This window comes from Syngnathoides biaculeatus, chromosome 12, assembly GCF_019802595.1.
Source record: "Syngnathoides biaculeatus isolate LvHL_M chromosome 12, ASM1980259v1, whole genome shotgun sequence".
In the NCBI taxonomy this organism is placed as follows: Eukaryota; Metazoa; Chordata; class Actinopteri; order Syngnathiformes; family Syngnathidae; genus Syngnathoides; species Syngnathoides biaculeatus.
The window spans coordinates 8,176,187-8,198,950 of NC_084651.1; the positions used below are offsets into that span (position 1 = coordinate 8,176,187).

A 22,764-nucleotide genomic window follows, 5' to 3' on the forward strand; every position below is an offset into this window, starting at 1 on the left:
TACAATTTTTCAGCAAATAACGGGGGATAGGGTCCCAAGAAAACAAGTGAATCGGCGAATTTCCAAATGCCAAATGGCGACAACGCAGTGGGTCGTTGTATCCTTCACACCTTATTCTCTCACAAATGTGTGCTTCTCTATTTCGACTTCGTTTAAGCTTTGCATTCCTCACAAAAGATTTTCATACTTCTCATTTCTTTGCCAAGTCATTAAAAACTGTGTGAGGCCTACAGATCTTTTTTCAGTGCAAAAAAACAGAGAGTTAACATTTCATGCGAAGGGTGAAATACTGTTCTGGATGTGGGAGGTGAGACAACAGAATCAAGTGGCGTGTTTAAAAACCTGTACTCCTTGGCCCGAATGAAATGTGAGACATTTATTGCTGTAAACCTTAAATTACCAGATGGAGCCGCTTGGAAGTCTGACTTTCTCTGCCTGTTATCTATTTGAAAGTTGTCCTTCTTTTCGTCCTCTCCCCACGTCACCCGTGGATGCGGCAATTGCACAACACACGTGACCCGTGTTACATTCAGGTACAAACAAAAGACACGCTATTTCTGTCCATCGGATCAGGTGTCGGTTACGTCCTCTGTGACGACGTTTGCTGAGGTGTGCAGACGCACTCGAGCTGAACTTGACTGACGCCGCCGGCACCTGATGGCAGCGTGACCCTGGGAGGAACCCCAGGAAGTTAGACCGTCGGCACAGTATCAAGTTACCCGTGAAGCCGTTTGGCTTTGCTGAACATGCATAAAAATTATTTTAAATGAGTAAAATGTGCAGTGCGGAGTCAGCTGGATCTGTTGACGGTCAGCTTGTCTTTTTTGTTTCCTCATTTTTCGAGAGCTTAAACAAAGTCGGCAGCATGGTGGTTTCTATGCGCCCTATAATTGGCCGGCAACCAGTTCAGGGTGTACCCTGCCTCCTGCCTGGAGATAGCTGGGACAAGCTCCAGCACTCCTGTGACCATTGTGAGGATAAGGGGCTCAGAAAATGGTTGGATGGACATCATGGAATCTTAGCACTGCTGAGCAGCATGGACAAACGAAATGTCACTTTTTACTTATTCTCATGGAGTGAGATGTAGCCTCTTAAAAACGTCAGATAAAAAAAAAATAATCAATGATTTCACCTAGTGTGCTTCGCCTAACCTGATGATTTTTCAAACTGGAGACGTCAACTTGAAGGCAACCCTTAAGGCAAACAATTTATCAACCGCAATGTGTTATTTTCACACAGAGCCTTTTTAATGCATTAGCACCATTTAGAACTTTTAGACTTTACGGGATGGCTAAAACTTTGAGTGAAAAGTTTCAGTAACAAGCCTGGATCTTTGTTTCAAGATTGTACTCCTTTTTTCTTGAAAAAAAAAAGTAGTCTGGATTGACTAAATCATTCCATACCGAACAACTTTCGAAGTTTGGTGCGCCATGCAGTCGGTGTAGATTTTGGAGTGTCATGAGTAGTGAGTATCACTTTGGTACACACCTAACAAAGGAAATACATTCATTTCCCACACATGCTGTTACTCCTGATTAAAGTCTCAGATGGTTCAGGACAGTTTGGGAATACACTGAATGTTAGTCTCCGTCGTAGTCGCAGCTGCGTACAAATCCGCATTAGAGCACATTGTCACGGGTCCCAGCTGGACGTAGTGAATAGTATTTATCATTCGACGTTGCATCTCTGGCACAAGGGCGAATTCATCAAGGATTTCCTCGCCAGCCATTGACTTTTGCATTATGTTGTTCAAGCAAGGCAGTTAGACAATTTGGATTGGGGGTGGGGGTTTGCGATCTCTGGTGACGCCGACACCGAATCCTCATCATTTACGAACTCTGTCTCAGCACAATCCAGGTGCAGTTGTATAATCACTTAAATCCATCAAGGCCAGGCCGCCCAGGATTAGAAGACATTCCTACCGCCTCGGCTATCGGCCTGCCGGTTCAGCGAGACACGGCTTGAGGAAAAAAAAATGAGGAGAATGGCCCCGCTAAGCAATACAGGCAGTAATCCGGGCCCGACGACAAATCAAGACAAAATCTATGAGGCGGTCAGTCATACAGCTTGTTTCATTGACGGTAAGTAGGATTGACTTACATGGCGACAGATGTGTTCTACCTCATTGTGTCTTATATACCAGTGCTCCACAACACCCGATGCAGTACCGGTCCATGAAACATTTGTGTGCGCGCGCGCACCATACCTTGACAGTCGATCCGTGGAGGAAAAAATGCCTACTCAGAACCAGACAAAAAAATGCTTACTTTAAACCAGTCCACAGTACAAAAATAGGTAGGGGAACACTGGTATAAACGGTACAAAAGTGGGGAAAATACTTTGAACCTGTTATTCCGCTACATTATTTCATCATGAAACTACTGAAATCAAGGCTAAACATGAGCATCTGTTGTCTTTGCTCTGGATAAAATTGTCTGTTGAATATTTTATTCCTGAAGAGCCCTGAGGAAGCTCTTAACTAACGTGCTTCCAGTCCTAATGACCAGCACTTGAAGCGTAATTCATTTAATTTAATTATCTGTGATACTTACTCCCTCATTGCTTTCGCCATTCAATTTCAGGGATATTTTAATACAAGGATAAACATTTTGGATAGTAAATGTTTGCTGACCGTTGGGATGAATCCTCACCAAGGTAATACACAAGCGGTCGATTCAAGGTAAACAGTTGACGCTCGCTTTGAGGATTTAAAGAGTGAACTGCTTACTGATCACAATCACTCTCCAAATGTACCAGTATGCCCTCTAAATAGACTGCGCCCACCTGCTCCTCAAACACTCTTGATCCTGCAGAATGTGGCGTCTCCCAGTATTGGAAGGTGACCAACGTCGGAGTTCCTCGACCTATAACGCTGACGCGAGGATTTCTTTGACATCTGGTTGTCATGTGAGTTTGGAAGTGCACGCATAAGGTTATTTCTGACTCAATAAAGCATTGTGGACCACTGGATTATCTGGGAAACACCTGAACAGTGATGTGGGTTCACCTTTTCGAGTTGGTCGCATGTTCAGAGATCACAAAAAGACGTGTGAATCTTTGACAAGCATTCCCAGGGAAGAAGAATCGTTTCTGGAAATAATCCCCCCCTCCCCCTCCCAGATTTCAGTCTCTCTAATTACAAAAAGCGGCCGGTATCTTAGCCTCTGCATTTACTCTGAGGAAATGGTTGTGAGATTTAATGGAGAGCACTAATCACACAGGCAGTTATCTCAGTTGATGGACAAGGTGCAGCCAGCCTTGAATGTTCCGCTAAAATTAGCCCCCCCAAAAAAAATACACTAGAGCTGAAGTCTCATTAAATCACTTTCGAGTAAGAGGTCTACGCTTGACTAATTAATAATAAGCCTCATACTTGTAAAGATAGATTGCAAAGACATTGAATGTAGACATATTATGCATTCTTTTGCAATCTCCAGGTATCTTAATAGGCTTTAAGAAGAGCTACAGTATTTTTAAAGGCTGTATTGTTTGTCCTCTTTACTGTTGTAAAGGTGTTCGTCATGCAAGTAAGCTACTGCTCATTCCGCACCATATACCCTACCACTAGGCTAATGACGAGTATGAATTTCATTTCCAAGGTAATTAGACGCTAGGCTCAGTCAGAAAAAAGTTAGCACGAACTGTTAAAGCAGCCTTTAGCCCCCATAAAGAAAGCATCCGTTGAATTTTAGTGGTGTGGTGTGTGATTTCGGATGTGTGAGTTGAACTACTATTTGTCCAATAAAACATGAATTCTCTCCTTATCTTTGTTTCGGTTTCATCCACTCAGATTTTTTTGGGAAAAAGACACATCTTCAGGCGTAAAATGTCGCACTGCAGATCACAACACTTATCTCTCGTCACCTTGTAATTCTTAGTACACAAACAAACTCCTTATCACGTGAGCTCATCTTAATTCGCTACAAAGAAAAGATAATTTAATGAGCTCCGAGTGTGTTTGGTTTATTTCCTGCCCGAGGCAGTAAAATAAAATCGAGAAGTTCTTATCTCTGTTCAGAGAGCGACTACGACAGATCGGTGATGGTTGGTGCAGCTGCTCTCTCGTGAAAGATACTCTTGCAAAGCAGGAGAGGCGAGGAGGCAGCTAACAAGCGGAATTAGTTTGCTTAATGGTGAGGCTCGCTACTCGACTGAGAGCTGACCTCCGAAGTTCCTGTGACCTCTGCTGATGGGCAACGATCACATTTTCAACAACCAAGTTGAACTGGGTCAGTTACTAAAAGTTCATATTGTCATAAGTAAGATCCCATTTTATTTTTTACTGTATGTCTCAGAGGCTAATTTAAAAAAAAAAAAAAAAACACCAGCAGGAAATGCCTCACAACAGAGAAATTAACGCAAATTGCCTCTCCACTGAACACTAGAATTTTTTTCCCATTATCAATGTGAAATGAAAAACAAACGCTCCCACACCTTTCAGTAAGATTCAAAGATAAGTGTGCACTCGGAAGGAAAAGTCTTTACTTGTGTCCCTCCCCGACTGCCCTAACGTAATTACCCGTGGCATTATTTCCACTGATGAGATGACTGATAACCCCACGCAGAGGCCGACACAGGGGGAACTGATCATTTAGAGGAAAATTTATCGGACTTAAGATAACGTTTGCTGGGGTAAATAATGCAATCAGTGGCGTTCTGTAAAGTGCAATGCTGTGTGGGTCAAGCAGAAACTGGGGTTTTTAAAAGTGGACGACGTCCAAGTGGGTGCAATTGCATTGCTGATGGCCAAGAAAAACGGACGTTGCATTGACTTACACAGTGGTACCTTGACTTACAAGTTCAATGTGTTCCATGTCCAAGCTTATAACTCTGTTTAACCCATACAGGTGATATATAAAAAAAAAAAAGACACATGAAGGGAATTAAAGTTCCATGAAGCTATTCTAGCCCCCAAAAACTCATGATTACATTTTTAGAAAAGACAGCACTGTAGATTACTGTAAAACAAAATAAAAGATAATAAAGACTGTAAATAAAGAAACTGATTTTAGGAAGTGTAATTAAGTTGAAAGTCTCACACATGTGTGAATTGGTTGAGGTAGATCTTAATCCTTAATTCCAGAATCAATCACTCTGAGTGTGACGGATGAATATACCATCTCTGAATACATTAGTAAATAATAGTCAATTGTAAATTTCCTCAATTATCACGCCCCCCTCCCGCCCCCCCATGAGTGATTATGTTAATTGGACTATATTTCTCCTCAAAATGAAGCGAGCAGGTGGCGATTCCTGGTCCGAGGGAGACCAAGTGTGGCTGAGGGCCGCAGAATAAGCGGGAGCCCCGACGGATTGGCAAGTCCGCAGTCGTTTTTCCGCACGTCCGTGTGTCGGCATTTGGCATCAGGCCTCCGGATGGCGCCGCCATTTGCTCCCCTGCCAATCAAAGGCCACCAAGAATGCCAGTCCCTCGGTGGGCTGCTTTACAGGCGGCTCACCTGTCAGCCATTGTGTCCTGCTCGCATGCAACTATACCGCCCTATTCATGAGTCGCCAGGGATCTGGATAGCGTCATGCTAAGGTCAATTTTGTAACACGTCCAGAAAAAGTAATCCTCTGAAGTAACAAAAAAAAATGGAAATGTGTCATCCGTGAGGGATTCAACAGGATTTTGTACAAAAAGTGATGCAAACTATATAATACGTAAGATCAATCTTGTGAGCAACAAATACAATTAATTATGAGCTATCCTTTACTGGTCTTCTTCTCATCTAAATGTTTAATAACTAAATAATGGGAGATAATTCTTGGAAAAAGCTAAGTTCTGAATTATCTCTCTGAGGGAAACTTCCTCAGATAAGAGACGAATGACACCTGACAGCAACTGGCAGACCGAAATGGTCCGTAACTGCCAGCCAGTCTCCAGGGCTAGCTCAAACTGGGGATATCTGACAGAATGCTTTACGATTAAGAAATGCTAGAAATGCTCAGATCATCTGAAAGGGGAAATCCATCTTCTACAACTTATCCAAGGTTGGTCTTGGTGGGGCGGGGTGGGAGAAGCTCGACGAACCATGACTTAAAGTGCCCCTTGTACATGACAATGCACCATTAGAAAGTAAGAAGTCTTGATCAACTAGTTGTTTCATATGATGGAAGAACACCAAATTCCATAAATAGATGTAACTGTACTTAACTACTTTAATTTATTTTATTTAATTTGAATGTAATTTTATTTATTTATTTATTAAATTGCTAAGACACGATTATAACAACAACTGGGGGGAAAAAAGGAGTAAAATGAGACGCTGAGACACAATTAGAATTTTTTTCCATTTTAGGGAAAACTTGGTACAAGCCAATTATGACTAAGAGGTGGGTTTAAAATAAAGTGGGCAAGTCCCAAACTGAACTGTATCGAAACACGTCTTGCTATGACCATTTAGCATTTGTCGTTCTGGCGAATTGCTGTTTGTTCAAGGGCCCGGATAAACATCCAGTATCCTGCTCTAACTCTTGTCTGTTGGTTTTCTTTCTAAGTCTTAGTCTAAATTTATTTTGTCAGCTACATCCAAATCCAAGTAAAATCCAGTGACATGGAGGAAGGTTAAAAAAAAGTTTCAGTTAATTGGCTAATTTACCATTTTCGGTTGGTCAGTTCATAACGTAAGCATAGCTATGTGAACATATTTTGATCAAATGTCAAGTGATTAGTTCTGCCTCGCAGCATTGAGTGCAACATTTACAACCTTTAGTTGTCATACTAATGTGCCAAAATCGTATGACAAGTGTGAACAAAGCACTTACGAGCGCATTGACCTTAAGCAAGCTGTCCGTCATCAGATAGTTCACGCACATCTGACGAGCGCAATTACTGGGAAAAAGTTGTGTGAAAAAGTGTACGTAGGTGCTTTTACACAAGGAATACAATACGGTACATTTATCACTGCAAAGGTTGGACAGGCATAATGGCTTTTTCAAGCTATTGACAAACTGGTAATGAAGTGTCGATAGGTTAGGCGCCAATGGGTTAATGGAAGCGCATCAGCAAATCACGATGGCAGCTGGAGGTGCCGGTGTTCGTGTCTTTACATGCCAAAAAGCTCGCCCCCACCTCCCCACCCCCACCACCAGCATCCCCGTTTATTCTATTACAAAAGGTAAAACAAGGACAGTGGATGATATATGGACATCATCTGACACCTATGGTAAACTCATTAAGGGTCAGCCCATTTGTTTTAGAGGAGGAACCGTGAGAAGAGAATACGAGACTGTCTGGTGGCCAATGTCATGGCATAAGGGTGCTTCATTTTTTAACTCAAACCTAGCTTCTATTACCATGACAACCAGGGGTGACACATGAACAGGGACTAGAGCAGCTACTTCTTGTGGGAGTAGAACCCACATTAAATTGTGGCCCATAAAAGTGAGTTCTGACAAAGAAACTAAATATAATTTCACTCATGGATGCAGTGCTTCATAAGAAGCACAGAATGGTTAGCGCAAAGACATATTTTAAGAAATACAGAGATGACAAAACCTTTATTTTGTTGTTGGGTGAGGCAGGCGCTCATGTGTTTTGGATACAATCTGCTAAAAAAAAGTCAATTATCCATAATACGCCTCATTTAAAACTCTTTGTGGTGGACGAAAGGCTAGCAAAGACCTTCAGGTGCATCGTGGAAAAAAACGTATCCATCACAATTGCATTGCTGATTCTGGCACAGATTAGCATAGCCTGTAAAGAATTGCTGATATCACTAAAACAGGCTATACTAATTAAAGCCAGAATCATCAATCACTCATCTTCAGACCTCGTCATCAAAGTGGAGGATAGTTTTGGGTTTTTTTGTTCCCAGCTGAAGCTGAAGTTGGAAGTGAATCAAACGTTAGTGTCGAGAGAGAAGCAGACAGACAGAAGAAAAACAGATCGCTCAGCTGCATGCAGATAAAAAGAAAACTTATTCAAGGATTAAATGTGAACACATTCTTTCATTTGCCATTCTATACCATCCTTTATCGGCTCGCTAAAAGCTTTGAGGAGTGTCGGATGCACTTGCAAATCCTCCTTTCCCTCATGACTGAACTTAACGTTCTCGACTACAGCAAGGAACCAGATAGCAGGTCCTGAGGACATATTCTTTCATTTTCCAAGTTTCTCTGATCACGCAGAAGCGTTGCAAAACCTTGCGCGAGGTTTGACTTCATAATGTACGGGCCCACCTTGGGAGAGCGTACAGTGAAGAAGCAAGACAAATGAACAAGGTCAGTCACAAGAAATTAATAATCGAAAGCACTTGAGACGATCATGTGTGACTAGACTTAGCAAATGACAGAATAGCTGCTACTGAAGAAAAGCTAACTTTTTCGATTTAGGCTCTGACTCAGCCTTGTCGGACTTTCCTCAAAGAAGAATTGTCACAGTTTTTGGGAGCTTTTCCTGAGCTCATGCATCAGTCTGATGACTATAAAAGAAGAGCGCCGAGCTGCAGTAGCAAGGACGCTTCCCTGGCCTCAGACGTGACGCTGCCTCTGTTTGCTCTCGGAACCTTTGGACAATAAAACAGTGCCAGAGTACAGCTGTTCATCAGACTTGTCTGACAAGCCTGAAGTCTTCGATTGTTTACACAGAGCTGTGGGCGAGAAAATATTGCCCAGTGACAAGTCAACATCGCAACCATGCAGAGGCATACAGATCAAGTTCTCGTCATAATGATGAGATTTCTAGCGTGGACTTTGAGAGGGAAGAATTCCTGGGTGGTATACTGGTATGTTTCAATGTCTAAAGACAAAAAGAGCAGCAAGGCCATGTTACAGTACTTTGTATAGGTTAGGGACAACATAAGCCTGTTGTCATGAGCAAGACTTGCCCACAGCTGTTTGACTGTTGTCTGTTGGGACTGTAATTAGACAGGCATTTAAGTTGGAGTTTTTGTCATTGACATTTGTCAGTTCGTTGCCTTGAGTTAGTGAGTTGCGTTTCCATGCCAGCAGGAATCTCCACCACCGAGAGAAAAGGTGTAGTGTGAGCTACCCGCGTCACAGAGATTCTGTGCCACCATATTTTAGTCCAGTCTAAGTTCATGTTTCCAAGTTTGCCTCCTAGTCATCAGACCTCGCATCATGTTTTGGGATTTTGGTTATAGCCTAGCGTGTTGTGCCTCTGCCTTCTCGGACTTTTACACCATGTCTGACCTCATCTTATGGCCAAATTACGCCTAACATCATGCCCTCATCTCGGAGTCCTGCATTTGGGTCCAGCCCCGCATCGTTGGTTTATGACACCCATTTAATCTGATGCTGATGATATTCATTTTGATTAACCTTGCTAAAAATATGTCATTTCACTGAGGAGAAGTCCAAAGTTAGAGTTTTGGACCGATTTAAAAAATATGTATAAAGACTGATTCATTTTTTCTGTGGTATTTTTGGGCTGGATCCATAATAATTTGTTTCAGAAGCTAGTGTAATTGGTACTCTCTAGTTTAAAACAAGGATGAATCATATGGTAAGGTCGTAATTTTACTGCATTGCGAGTGCAAGACTTCTCTTCTTTTTTTTGATTGCACTGGCATTTTTGAAAGAGATTTCACATACGATGCAAATAGCGCTTGACAGGCTGAGAAAACCAGAAGAGTGCTGGGGGCAGTCCATCTCCGCGCAAGGTAGTATCTTACTTGTACGAGCAAATTCGGTCTGAAAATCTAAATCTGATAATCCCCAATCCAGACCCATGAATATTAAAAACTAAATTGTGTGAACATCATGAGTGGTAACCATCGGGATTTCGGGACGGGAGTAGAATCTTGCAGAAATTGAAGAAGGTACATTTTGACGACAACCACAATCCTGTTCCCGTTGTGCATGGAATATGGAGAAACCCAGTGGACACACACTGAGCATTAACTTCTTGTCATTTGCAGCAGTTGAAATGAAAAATATATAAGTTGGATTTAATATGGTCTTTGGTAGCAGGATGGGAAATCAATTTAACACCCGCCTTTATCAAGTTAACGCCCTTTCGCTAGGCGTGCGCTTAGAGAAAATGAAATTGGAAAAAAAGTAAATACTGTAAATAATGCCTGGAGGTATAATAACTGACTGTACTTTATAAAGGAACGTAGGGTGAGGACGTAGCAGGGAAAGCCAAGTCAAACGAGAAATGAGAACGGCAACCCGCAGTGGAAATAGTGACTGGAAGAGGCCAACAATGTGAGCCCTTTTAGACAAAACTATCACTGGACGAGTTAGCGAGGTGCAGGGGTGCCACGTCGCCATTGGGCTGCGCAATCTGGGTGGACAATCCAATTAGACTTGTGACATACCACCTCACCCCTCCCCAAAAAAAAAACAAACTTCACTGGCTGAATGAGTCAAGATGACAAGAGACTGGACGACAACCATTCGTCACTGTTTCTTACGTATTACTCAGCTATTCAGATGAATATTACAACGAATCAAAAGAAATAAATAGAATACAAGTTTTCACATATATTCATATTTTTTTTAAGAGCATGATGTACAGACACTGCCTTGAATATGCATTTGTTATGTTCCCAAATGTGTCATTGTTCGGTTTGAAATGAGTTACAATGTATGTTATTATAGATATAATAATGGAAATTTCAACTGGAATATTTGGGAAAAGACTCTCGCATTGGCAGTATGCTAAATGCATAGACAATATAAGATGAGAGTGAGAGAGAGACAGACAGACAGACAGACAGAGAGATGTATAGAGAGACAGAGAGAACAAGTGAGATAGATAGATAGCTAGATAGATAGATACATAGCTAGATAGATAGATAGCTAGATAGCTAGATAGATAGATAGATAGATAGATAGATAGATAGATAGATAGATAGATAGATAGATAGATAGATAGATAGATAGATAGATAGATAGATAGATAGATAGATAGATAGATAGATAGATAGATAGATAGATAGATAGATAGATAGATAGAGGCTACATTTACACGATGTTCCCAACAGCTTTGGCAACATGAATAAAACAAGTAACCAGGTGAAAAACGTAATTTCTTGTGGTAAGATATGAGTGAAATTGTCATTTTTAGCATACCGTGACACCCTTACTAACTACACCAGAGGTGCTCAATGCGTCGATCGTGAGGCAGTCTTGGTCGAAAAAAAAAAAAGACGTCAGCCAATGTTCCCTCTAAACTGCGCGTGTGCGTAATTGTACACCGCTGATGTTGTTTCTTCGCAGGTACTCTGCTTGGGCGCAAAAAAAAAAAAAATTATAGTACAATGCAAATTGAAAATATAACATACAGTTATTCAGTTTGTGGAATTTTGCAATGTGATTCAATGAGTGAGGGATGACTGGTTGTGATATACAATGGCACAATTCACATACGTACTATAAAAAAATGAAAAGAAGCCACTGGTTTCTTTTAGGCAGCACACGGAATTTTCTCTAACAACGACCACTGCTCCGCCACACTCTTTTTCCCAGTTTACCCCCCCCCCCAGCTCTTAAAGACGTACACTCATAATTACACATTTTACAGAACTTACACAGCCCATCAATGTGTTTTATAATGACCGCGTCCACCACCGCTGATTTATTTAGCAATACAGTATGGGCAATGTAGAGCAAAGACGAGCTAGACATACTGCTTATGTTTACTTTTGATATTAATGGAGAAAGTTAATAAAGAAATGCTGTTGATTTAAGATGCAATGACTGTCAGAGTATATGAATAACTGAAGAAAAAGGGGTCAAACTGGATGAGATTCTCTCTTTTCTGAGTGGGAAAGGTCTGTTCTGAAGCTAAAGTAGAAAGTGCAGGATAAGATGGTGTCATTTTAAAATTTCACCTTGGTACAGCCTGATCCCGGTTGAAAACACAGACAATACAGTGCACAAAAACCGAATTCTGTATTTTAAATATAGGAGGCAACATAACATTTTAAAATGGTTTGGGAGCATCATCATCATCCCTCCACCCCACACCGTCATCAGTAGCTCGCGAGAGGCTGGCTGCTTGAAAAGTAGATCTTTGGGTAAAAAGAAGTCTGGGCACCCGTTAAACTGTCATTTCAGCATTTCCTCCCATTAGATCAACCTCCTCAAATCATCATCACCTCCTCAATTTTTGGATTTAACAAAACCGTCTGTGTGTTGTGACAGATGCGTTTCAATGTACAAATAAAGCAAAGTGGAAATATTTTTCAGAGTGCATGTAATTTGTAAGAGCAGTTGACTTTGAAGGGATTTCTGCGCAAGTTAAGTGATTAAAATCCACCCCCCCCCCAAAAAAAAAAAAAAAAAAAACACGAAAGCCTTATCAATTTCCCCAAAAGTGATAGAGGAGCCGCATTGCTTGAGACAGGTAATTACAGTGGAAGGAATGAAGTGACACAAGTGGTTTATCTGCGTCTTCCCGTCTGAGCCCACCCAAATGTGCTTGTTGGTATCTCTTGTAATGCCACCCCCTCCTGGCAGCGCCCGGCCAAATGAAGTGCACGCTGACTGAATTCTATCCAACGCTCCACCGCTTGTAAAACATGACTCACACGCGCAAATATACACACTTCTATAAACACACGCTAGGCGACAAATTGTAAGGTCACCCAAGTCCAATCACACGAAAGACATTTGCACTCGACTCCCTTCAAGCAAAAAAAAAAAAAAATCTGCCTTTTGGCCCAGTAATGAAAATGAAGGCTTTCATTCACCCCACCCACCCCCCTCCCACTGTTAGTTTCACTTACAGAGATGTCGCATTGATTACAAACCCCAAGATGAGATGAATATGCGAATGCAAATGGAGCATCACTTGATTTCCCTCACACCAAAAAGCTATTTATTTTCTTTCGGAGATGAAACCGCTTGGTCCCAAACAGCCAATTCATTAATGAGCACTAGAAGTGTTTGTTTTTTGGTCCCTTTTTGAGTTTAAGCTTCATTGAATGAGAAAGTCAAAAAGTTGTGTTTATCATGTATGTATGTAATGGAAAATTTAAACATTATATTTGCCTTTCTTGAGATTTTTGACTTTAAGATACTTTAAGATTAAGATAAGACTTTAAGATTCTCAGTTCTTAGTTTCCTCCGCAGGGTGTCCGGGCTCTCCCTTAGAGATAGGGTGAGAAGCTCGGTCATCAGGGAGGGGCTCAGTGTCGAGCCGCTGCTCCTCCGTATTGAGAGGAGCCAGATGAGGTGGCTGGGGCATATGATCCGGAATCGTCCCGGACGTCTCCCTGGTGAGGTTTTCCGGGAATGTCCCACCGGAAAGAGACCCCGGGGACGACCCAGGACACGCTGGAGAGACTATGTCTCTCGGCTTGCTTGGGAATGCCTCGGGATCCCTCTGGAAGAGCTGGAAGAAGTGGCTGGGGGAAAGGGAAGTCTGGGTATCCCTGCTGAAGCTACTTCCCTTGTGACCCGAACCGGAAAAGCGGTAGATAATGAGTGGATGGATGGATGGATGGATGGATGGATGGATGGATGGATTCTTAGTCATTCAGACCAAGCCTGCTCCATGTTGACAGAATAAAATTGGTTTGCGTATGTATTTTGTCTTTTGGATGTCTCGGATTTAGATCCTTCAATACAAAAGTTGTTGGTTCACATCCACGTCATCGTGCCGAAGAGAGTCTGAACGGGCTCAACTTACCAAACATTTTGGAGGAGGTGAATCGTTCAGAGGTCACCTTTCAGCCAGATGCCTTTCGGCGTCACCGTCGTCTACCGGGGGAGCAAGACGATCCCTCTCGCCGTGAATCATGGCGTCTGCATGGCAGACACAAAGAGTGAGGGAATGCCGAGATAGTGGAGACGAAAAGGACAAGATGGAAGAATTCAATGACAATGACTACATTTGGAAATGCGTCAGAAAACTTTTGGGGGAAGATTAAAAAAAAAAAAAAACGGGGGCTATAGCAACATAATGTTCCAAGTAGAATGTACCAGACAGTACAAGTACGTCACTCCCAAACATCTCCAACTGCACCCAGCAGACCTTCTTTATTTACGCAACGTGATTTAATCAAAGTTGTTCTTAAGTAACGAGCCCTCCAGGCAGGATAATATGTGTCAAAGGAAAGAATGGCATGTCTTTATGTCTTGTGAAGTTTGCATGCCTTATATAGTCACAGTCCAGTGTTGCGCACTGCTGGATGGGGACCGGGGTGGGGGGGATAACAATGGAAGCACACCCACAAACAGCTCATTAAGCGCGAGTCTTTCCGGATACAAAAAGACAACACACGGCAATGGAGCGCGTTCCCAAACGGCATTCTTGAAAACGGAAGTTTCACCTCATGGGGATGGCTTCGTTTAGATATATAAATAAGAGCAATAATGAGGGAAAAACGGGTGTAGGTGAAGGCTGAGGCACCGTAATAACGGTCAAGGACATCTCGAACACCTTGAGGTCCCGCTAACAAGCAAGCGTCTTATTTTCATACGACAAATTGAACGGCGAAAGGTCAACGAAGGGAACGTTCCTCATTTTGATAGGAGGCAGCGTGACATTTATCACTTTGGCACCCGACCACTTCATTATTTCAAGGTAATCCAGAAACCTTTCGTAAACAATGGGAAAACCGGAGGCCTTTCAATCAAGAGGAGACTGAGGGCGTCGAGAGAGGGCCTGCTGCCGTAAAGCGGAAAAATACATACAGCATGCGAAGTAGAATTCGGAACATGAAACGTGAGGAAACAACCATGGAGGAGAATGGGAGAGTCCTGTATTGACTTTGACACAATAGGAGGCAAATTTCATCTGACGGAGACTGATGGTGGCGGGATAATGGATCGCTGCAGCGAAGCAGAGAGTGTGGAGTTTAATACTGCATAATACGCAAATATGTAAGTTGGAGTAAGACAACAAAAAGAGAGAATATGGGTCTTGGCTTGCATTTGTGTTATCCAACCGAAGACTGAGGCAGGCGAGAAAAAGGCCAGTCAGAAAACAGACCCCTGGAGCAAAGCAGTCGAGTACTGCGGCCACCTGCAACCTTCAATCGTCTGAATTTAAATCTCATTATGGGATTGCAGATACCATCAGTTTTTGGAGTCTGCATTTTAATCTTGAAAATAGCACTTTACAAAATCATACAGTAATAACATAATTCATTTAGATGTACAAATGAAAGTTTGCTTATATTCTGGTGTGTGTGACTTGGGCCGCGGGGGCCAGTATAAAACTACCATGCAGACGCAAGAGTTTCATGACCTCAGGGAACTGCAGTCATCATTTTTTTTCACAAATGAGAAAGAATGTAATTATGCCTGTTATGATTATGTTGTTTGTCTACATGTTGATGCTCTGTTTGTGTTCAAATATTTGGTTAAAGGCATTTTTTGTTTGTTTGTTTTGACAGTAAACTTCGACTGGGAGTGACGTTAGAAAGCTCGGAGCTTCTTTTTCCAAGTTCTGCAAAATCATTTTTTATTTTGCCGGGAGTTGAGCAGGTGACCGTAACAAGTGAGCCTCATTTTCATACTACAAATTGAACCTCACAAAGGCCAGTGAAGCAAAAATTCCTTGTCTGATCGGAGGCAGCGTGACATTTCCTCAATTTGGCATCAAACCTTCATTCATTATTCCAACGAGCTTTCCTCCCCTCACCGCCACATTGCAAGTCCGTAAACCTTTCATGAGCGCTTCAGTTCGGTTACGTGTTGACCATTTTGTTCCACATTTCAATTCCCAGAACACCACAGAATTGCAATTTACCCAGAGAGGAATCCCGATGGTAAGCAGTTATTCATAAGAAATCGGAAATAGAAAATAAATTACAATAAATGTGTGAAGAAGAAAGGTCATATCGTTATATGAGCTTCTGTACTTCGTTGTCAGAGCAAATTACTGTAAGGAGACAACCTTTAATTTGCATACCGTCCAAAATATGAATAAGACACTTAAATTATGCATATATACTGTAATAAGTGTGTAATAAAATGAGGTAATACACCTGGTATTTTTTTGGTTTGGTATTTGGTTAATTAAAAGGTATTAATGCAATTTGCATTTCTTTTATATTTCTGAGATTATTGAAAAAAATACAATTACTAAATACAATTACAATGTATTTATTGAAATTAATGCTTAATGCATTCACATTTAAAAATGTATTGATTTGAATAATTGAATATTTCATTATTAAAATAAGATACATGTTTTTACTACCCTACATAAGACCTTGCATATATGTCCATATTTTAAATCAATATTGGAGCAGAAAACTTTGCTCTGTCAGTTTTAAAGGAAGATTTTCCCTGAAAAGTATTTTTACTATATTTCTATGCAAAAAATAAAACCAAACGTTTATTCTGTTTTACTGAAGAAACATTCATCATCATAACATCTTTACACCATTGTATTCAGCAAAGTCAAACAACGTAAAGATGATGTAATATTTTTTCATTATAAAGGTTTGTCATATTTGATTTATCGTATGAAGTCAGTCAATATTAACGCTCTTTTTTATTTCATATATCGTGGTTAAACAGTGGTCACAATGCGGTTCCATGCTAACGCTAATGCTTTGTCTGTTAGTTAAACCAGCAGTCCAACAACAGCCACTTACCTTCCTGTCATTAAAACACAAACGTGGCTCTATTGATATCTAATACTGTCATAATTGCTGGAAGGACACTCTGTTGTTTAGCTGGACCCCATCAAGGCCGTTTGAAATACTTTCACGAGCAGGGAGGCTCATTTTCGCCGAGGCTTTGCATCTGATGAAGGAGCTCGCCGGCACCTCTGCATGCATTATGCAAGAGTCGCGTGTAAAAGGCAGACGGCCCACGGCTTCCTTCAGTCAACAGAATGGAGGGCACCCGCCATTGTTACTCCTCCTCAGTTCTCACCATGCTAAATGAACTAAATGCTCTTCTAAAGAAAGAGCTGCCAATATAGGACAATGGGGGGGGGGGGGGTCAGCTGTATTTACTTCTTGACATCGAGAATTTAAATCTGAGTGGTGGCTAAGGTTGACGACAAAACAGACCAATGCAGCAAAGCAGAGGCTGTGGAGTAAAATACACCAAGGATCGAACATTAACTGAAATAAAAGACAAACAACAAAGAGGGTAATTACCGTAATTTACGCCCTATAAGCCGCGACTTTTTTCACACTCTTTCAACCCTGTGGAGTAGGCAGTGATGCGGCCAATTTGTGCATTTTTTCTGACGGCCGCAAGGGGGCACTTGAGCAGAAAAGGGAAGAGTGAGACCGGTGGAATGTATATGCCGAGGGAGTGACTTTTACCGGGATGTTCGTTTAACCGTCCCTGTTAGTGCCACGCTAGCGTTAGGGCCGGACGACAAACTGGCAGAAATAGTGACAGATGGATACACAATGTGGCTAGTTTTGTTGCCGATTTTCAGCGATAGGCAGCTAACAAAAGATTTATTCGGTTGTTTAATTTTACAGATGACGGGAGAATCAGCCTTCCGGAGACCAGACTATTTATACAGAAGCAATTATAAAGTCAATTTTCCATCTTATGTCTCCTTTAGGGCAGCGCGGTTTTGTGGTCCAGGTACTCGGGCTTCCCCCGCCCCACACTCCCAAAAGCTTCACTGAAGACTAAAACGGGGGTGTCAAACTTTGACATACTTTTCTTTTTTTTTTAATCTGGCAGGCCAACATGTATGTATGCCCTTAGAGAGCAATTATGACTGTGACCAAACCATACAAATGTACCGTGATTTCAAGCCTCTAAGCCACGACTTTTTTCACACGCTTTCAACCCTGCGGTTTATGCGGTGATGCGACAAATTTTTTCCAACGGCCCCAAGTGGGCACTCGAGCAGAAAAGGTGGAATATATCTGCCGAAAAAGTGACTTTTACTGGTTCGGCCCTGTTAGCACTGCGCTAGCATGTGACTGCCGTGTCTCAGTGATTTTTACCGGTATGTTTTTGTTTTTTTGTTTTTTTTTTTTTTTAAACAGGCCCTGTTAGCGCGGCGCTAGCATCAAACTCTCTGAGTACAGTCTTTCTTTGTAAATATCTCGTGTTTCAATGTGGGTTTCAATGTGGGCACTTGCAGCTTATGTATGTACCAAATGGTATTTCCTTTACAAATGTACTCGGTAAGGGTTATAATCTGATGCACTCTGTAGGCCGGAGATTACGGTATATTTTCTCAGACAGTAATGATGTCCATAAAACTGACCTCCGCATCAAAGTGGACATTGCGAAGCGTCATCTTTAGCTTGATCATGCAGTGTATCCTCACATCTTAAAAAGACAAATGTGCTCGACCAGGTAACGTCTAAAACTTATTTATATCCCCCATCTGGGACTGGGTGACCAGGTACAAGAATAGTATCCTTTGTACTTGGTACTACTTTTTTTTTTTTACCATTATAAATGCATCAATAGTGAGTGGGAGTCATACCATGAGGTCTGAATGAGCTTCACGCTATGAATTAGCCCAATTAAATGAATGCCGAGACTGGTGGTGACATTAATAAATGGATGCGACAAGCACTCTGGGATTCCTAATCCGGGTTGCAGCCAATCCTCCCAGTAACAACTCTGTCTTCAGAATTATTTATGAGTGGAAATACAATTTAAAAAAAAAAAAAAAAAAAAAGACAGCATTCCAGCATATCACAGGCAGCATAGTTCACTTTCTTTCCACAAGCCTTTTTGCCTTGTTCTGCTTAGAAAAAAAAAAAAAAAGCACGAGAATAAAATTCAAAAGGATGAGCCTGGAGACACAGAAAGACAACGGGGAATAATCATAAAACAAATGCGTGAGACAGACAGACAGGCAAGGCAGATTAGAGAGGCGCCAATCTTAAAATAAAGCATCAGATTAAACACTCACAAAGGTGCAATAAAAGCACAAATAGTGTTTGTCAAAGGGGGAGGAACGTTTGTTTTCTGCAAATGTGCAATTACATGTGACATCACCACGCTCACAGCAAAAATTCAAATGCTTCCGGACAAGCCTCATTTAAGTTTTACTTTTTTTTTTTCTTAGTCAATTGTTTTCTTTGTGCGTGGAGGCGAGAAGGAGGGGGGGTGTTCACCGTAACTACAGATGAGCATCTCATCGTGCGATGTTTCCTGCCAAATGAGCTGTAAGCCTTGGAGGTGGCGCGCTGAACACTTGGCAGAAAATGAAAGCAAATTGATCGGGGGAAACAGATGGAAGAGAGGCTGAGATCGTGACAGACCTTGACGCCGCAAAAGGAGACCAACAGCAGACTACACAGACGCCACAAAACGGCTTTCCGGTGAAATTTTAGAATGAACCCAAAATGCATCACAGCCTTTCCAAGTCAACTTCAATTGAACTTCTCTAAACTTGTGTAAAAGCGGTTCTCTTGAAAGGGCCTGAAAAGCACAAGTCGCAGTTTCAATTAACCCAAAGTTGCAAAATGTAAAACGGAAAAAATTTAAACAAAAACTCCTTAATTATCTTAATTCCCGGCCTACAAGCTACGACTTTTTTCCACAGCCGCCACACTAGCGTTAGCGCCGGCGCATGAGCGTTAACACCGCCGCGCTAGCATTAGCACCGCCGCATTAGTGTTAGCGCTGCTGTGTTAGCATTAGCACAGCCGCGTTACCATTAAACTCTGTGTACCGACGCTTATCACCAGGGGCGCTCTGTAGGCCGGGAACACTAAACGAAATGACTTGTCAAGTCATCAAATAAAGTCAAGCTTTGCTGAAGTATTTGGGTCGAGTTGACTCCAGTCAAGTGATTTGACTTGAGTCAAACCCCCCCCCCGCACTACCACCATTGTTGACAGGTTGCGTCAAGACACCTCTGTGTTGATTTACTCCTTCCTGCAGGCTGATCTGCCATCACCTTCAAGAAGGAAAAAATAATAACGTGACTTAACTTTCTGTGTAGCATTCGCACCTTCTGTCTTCTTATGTAACATTCAGAGAAAAATAACAAAAGGGAACACATTCTTGTCACGCTGGTTTTTGTCCGTACAGCACAGAAAAACCCATTTCGAGATGAGTGACCATTTCTTTTCATTTTACCTCTTCCTCAATTCTCTCCTGTACACAAATTGGAGGAAACACGAGTCTGAGTGACTGAATCAGTGAACTAGAGGCAGCTTCCAGGACACGCCTCATTACTTTTGTTTTGCATACCAATGATTCATTAGAGGAGCATTCAACTCCTCTCTTTTAATGAAGACTGAGCTTTGTAAACAGCATCAGGTGTTGGTGTCTGCACAATTGTGAACAAAACGCATGATTTAATAATTTGTCAATTAATACAAATAGAAGACATCGCTCAGTACATCGCATTCCGTTACATCAACGCCTCCCTAACAATCTCAATATAGTATTATATGCAGTGAAGAACATGAGTATTTGAACACCCAGCTATATTGCAAGTTCTCCCACTTAGAAATCATGGAGGCGTCTGAAATTTTTGTCGTAGGTGCATGTCCGCTGTGAGAGAGAGAGAATCTAAAAAGAAAACTCCAGAAATCACAATATATGGCTCTTTTAACAATTTATTTGTGTGATATAGTGAGAAATAAGTATTTAAACACCAGAGAAAACCAATGTTAGTCACAGTTGTTGGAAAAGGTGGTCCCAGCTCTTTTCAGGTCATTGACCAAGTCCTGTGGTATAGTCCTGGGCTGATTCCTCACCTTTCTAAGGATCATTGAGACCTCACGAGGTGATATCTTACATGGGGCTCCACTCTGATTGAGATTGACCGTCATGTTTAGCTTTTTCCATTTTCTAATGATTGCTCCAACAGTGGATGTTTTTTCACCAAGCTGCTTGTCAATTTCTCCGTAGCCCTTTCCAGCCGTGTGGAGTTTTACAATTTTGTCTCTGGTGTCTTTGGACAGCTCTTTGGTCTTGGCCATGTTACAACTTCAATCTTACTGATTGTATGGGATGGACAGGTGTGTTTATGCAGCTAACAACCTCAAACAAGTGCATCTGATTCAGGATAATACATGGAGCGGAGGTGGACTTTTAAACGCGGACTAACAGGTCTTTGAGGGGCAGAATTCCAGCTGATAGACAGGTGTTCAAATACTTATTTGCAGCTGTATCACACAAATAAATCATTTAAAAAAAATCATACATTGTGATTTCTGGATTTTTCTTTTAGATTCTCTCTCACAGTGGACATGCACCTACGATGACAATTTCAGACCCTTCCATGATGTGGGAGAACTTGCAATATGGCAGGGCGTTCAAATATTTAGTATCTTCACTGTATACAGGTATGTACGGTACACAATGATCCACGAAGCGACACATACAAAGATGCAGGACATGATTGGCCAGGCAATAATTTTCTCGTGATTATGCGGAATACCTTCTGGTCTCATGCTAGAGCTACACTCAATGGCCACTCGGTAAAATACACAGCAGATGACTCACAGTCGGCTACAATGACTACACACATGCACGGAACCAAATGGGGTGAAAAAAGCAGTCAAAACCTCGTCCACACGATAAAGGCATGAAGTAAAGGTGGTGCCACACAAAGACAGAAGGACAACATTGCAGTTTACACACGTGCAAATTTTGGTCGTGCATAGTATGTACACTGAATGCTAAAAAGCTTACTAATATCATAGAGAGCCATTGCTGAGCCAGATCACAACAATTGCAAACGAAATGACTGAATCGGTGTATCACAGGTGAGTAGCTTCAATTGGACCAGGTGGGACTAATAAAGTGTCAGTGCCGTCAGAGACTTTCTTGCCACGATGCTCTCACAGCAAGAGAGAAAGATGAAAAAGCAGCAGCAGACGCGTAGTAAAATCATCTTTGAAATGTTCTCCACGCTCCGGGATACTTCACACTTTCTTGTGGGCAAGTGTGCATCCTTATCACGTCCGTAGCCTCTTTGTCGCCAAGGGAGCGGGTGAGGGGTTGATAGGAGTCAAAGGACGACGGCAGTCAGTTCCACGCGCTCGAAATATACAGCAAAGTGCAAATTATCGGGAAGCGTGAATAAGGAATTAATAAAAGAAATGAGCGCTCTCTCGGGACATCATTAACCCCTTTGGTGCGTTGTTGACCCCACCGTGGCCTTCCGATTGCGTTGAGTTCTGCCGAATGAGGGAGCGAGGAGCGTCGGGATTGGGACCGCGGCCCCCTTTGACGCCTTGACACCCTATGTCTTTCATCTCAGCCGGAGCGAAGGAGAGCAAACCGGCTGTCCAAAAACTCAATTATTGGCGCTCTGAATGCGAGCGGACGGCGTGGGGGAGGCGTGAGGCACAGAGGTGTGATCTGTGCTGGAAGAAACAAATGGGACCAGTAAGACCGCCATTAAGAGGTTTTAAGGATCAGTGCCGCTCTCGTGAATAAACAGGAAGCTAATTTTCGTTCTTAATGTGTCATCACGTGCAAATGAGCTCCCTGTCCCCGGACGATTGCTATGCCGCCTGCACTTTTAAAAAAAGAACATTGCCCAAAAAAATATGAATACACAAACCTTGGCTTCTAACAGCTGCGGAAATGGCAAAGTACGACTGGCAGATCTCCACCAAGAAGGAGCTATTAATAATTTGGATTTTTTTCCTCCCAGTGGAGTCACACAAATAATGCATCCAACAAAAATACCGGTTCAGCAAGTATCAGTGCACTAATTCAATCTTTCGTGCCCCAACAAAAAGGATCGTTGGTAGACTCACATTCAAACCACAAAAGCCTCAACACTTACAATTAACTTGCTAGATATCGGACTCACTAAAGCTAACTAGCAGCATAAATAATGATTTAATGACAGATAATCAGTTTGATAATTTACTAGACAACTAGCGATATAATTCACGAACTGTCAAAACTGCTCAATACCTA

The 22,764-nt window shown here is 42.0% G+C and overlaps 1 protein-coding gene across 2 annotated transcripts in view; it reads right to left on the bottom strand.

Annotated features, from left to right (window-relative positions):
- The window catches only part of chrm3a (cholinergic receptor, muscarinic 3a), an 85,720-nt gene that overhangs the window by 35,470 nt on the left and 27,486 nt on the right, over positions 1 to 22,764 (bottom strand). The window contains exon 2 of one of the 2 annotated variants that reach the window (XM_061837667.1): positions 13,607 to 13,722. The exons of the other annotated variant lie outside the window; for it this stretch is intronic. The gene's annotated coding sequence lies outside the window, so the exon portion shown is untranslated. The remainder of the gene's footprint in view (positions 1 to 13,606; positions 13,723 to 22,764) is intronic. 2 annotated transcript variants of the gene reach the window in all.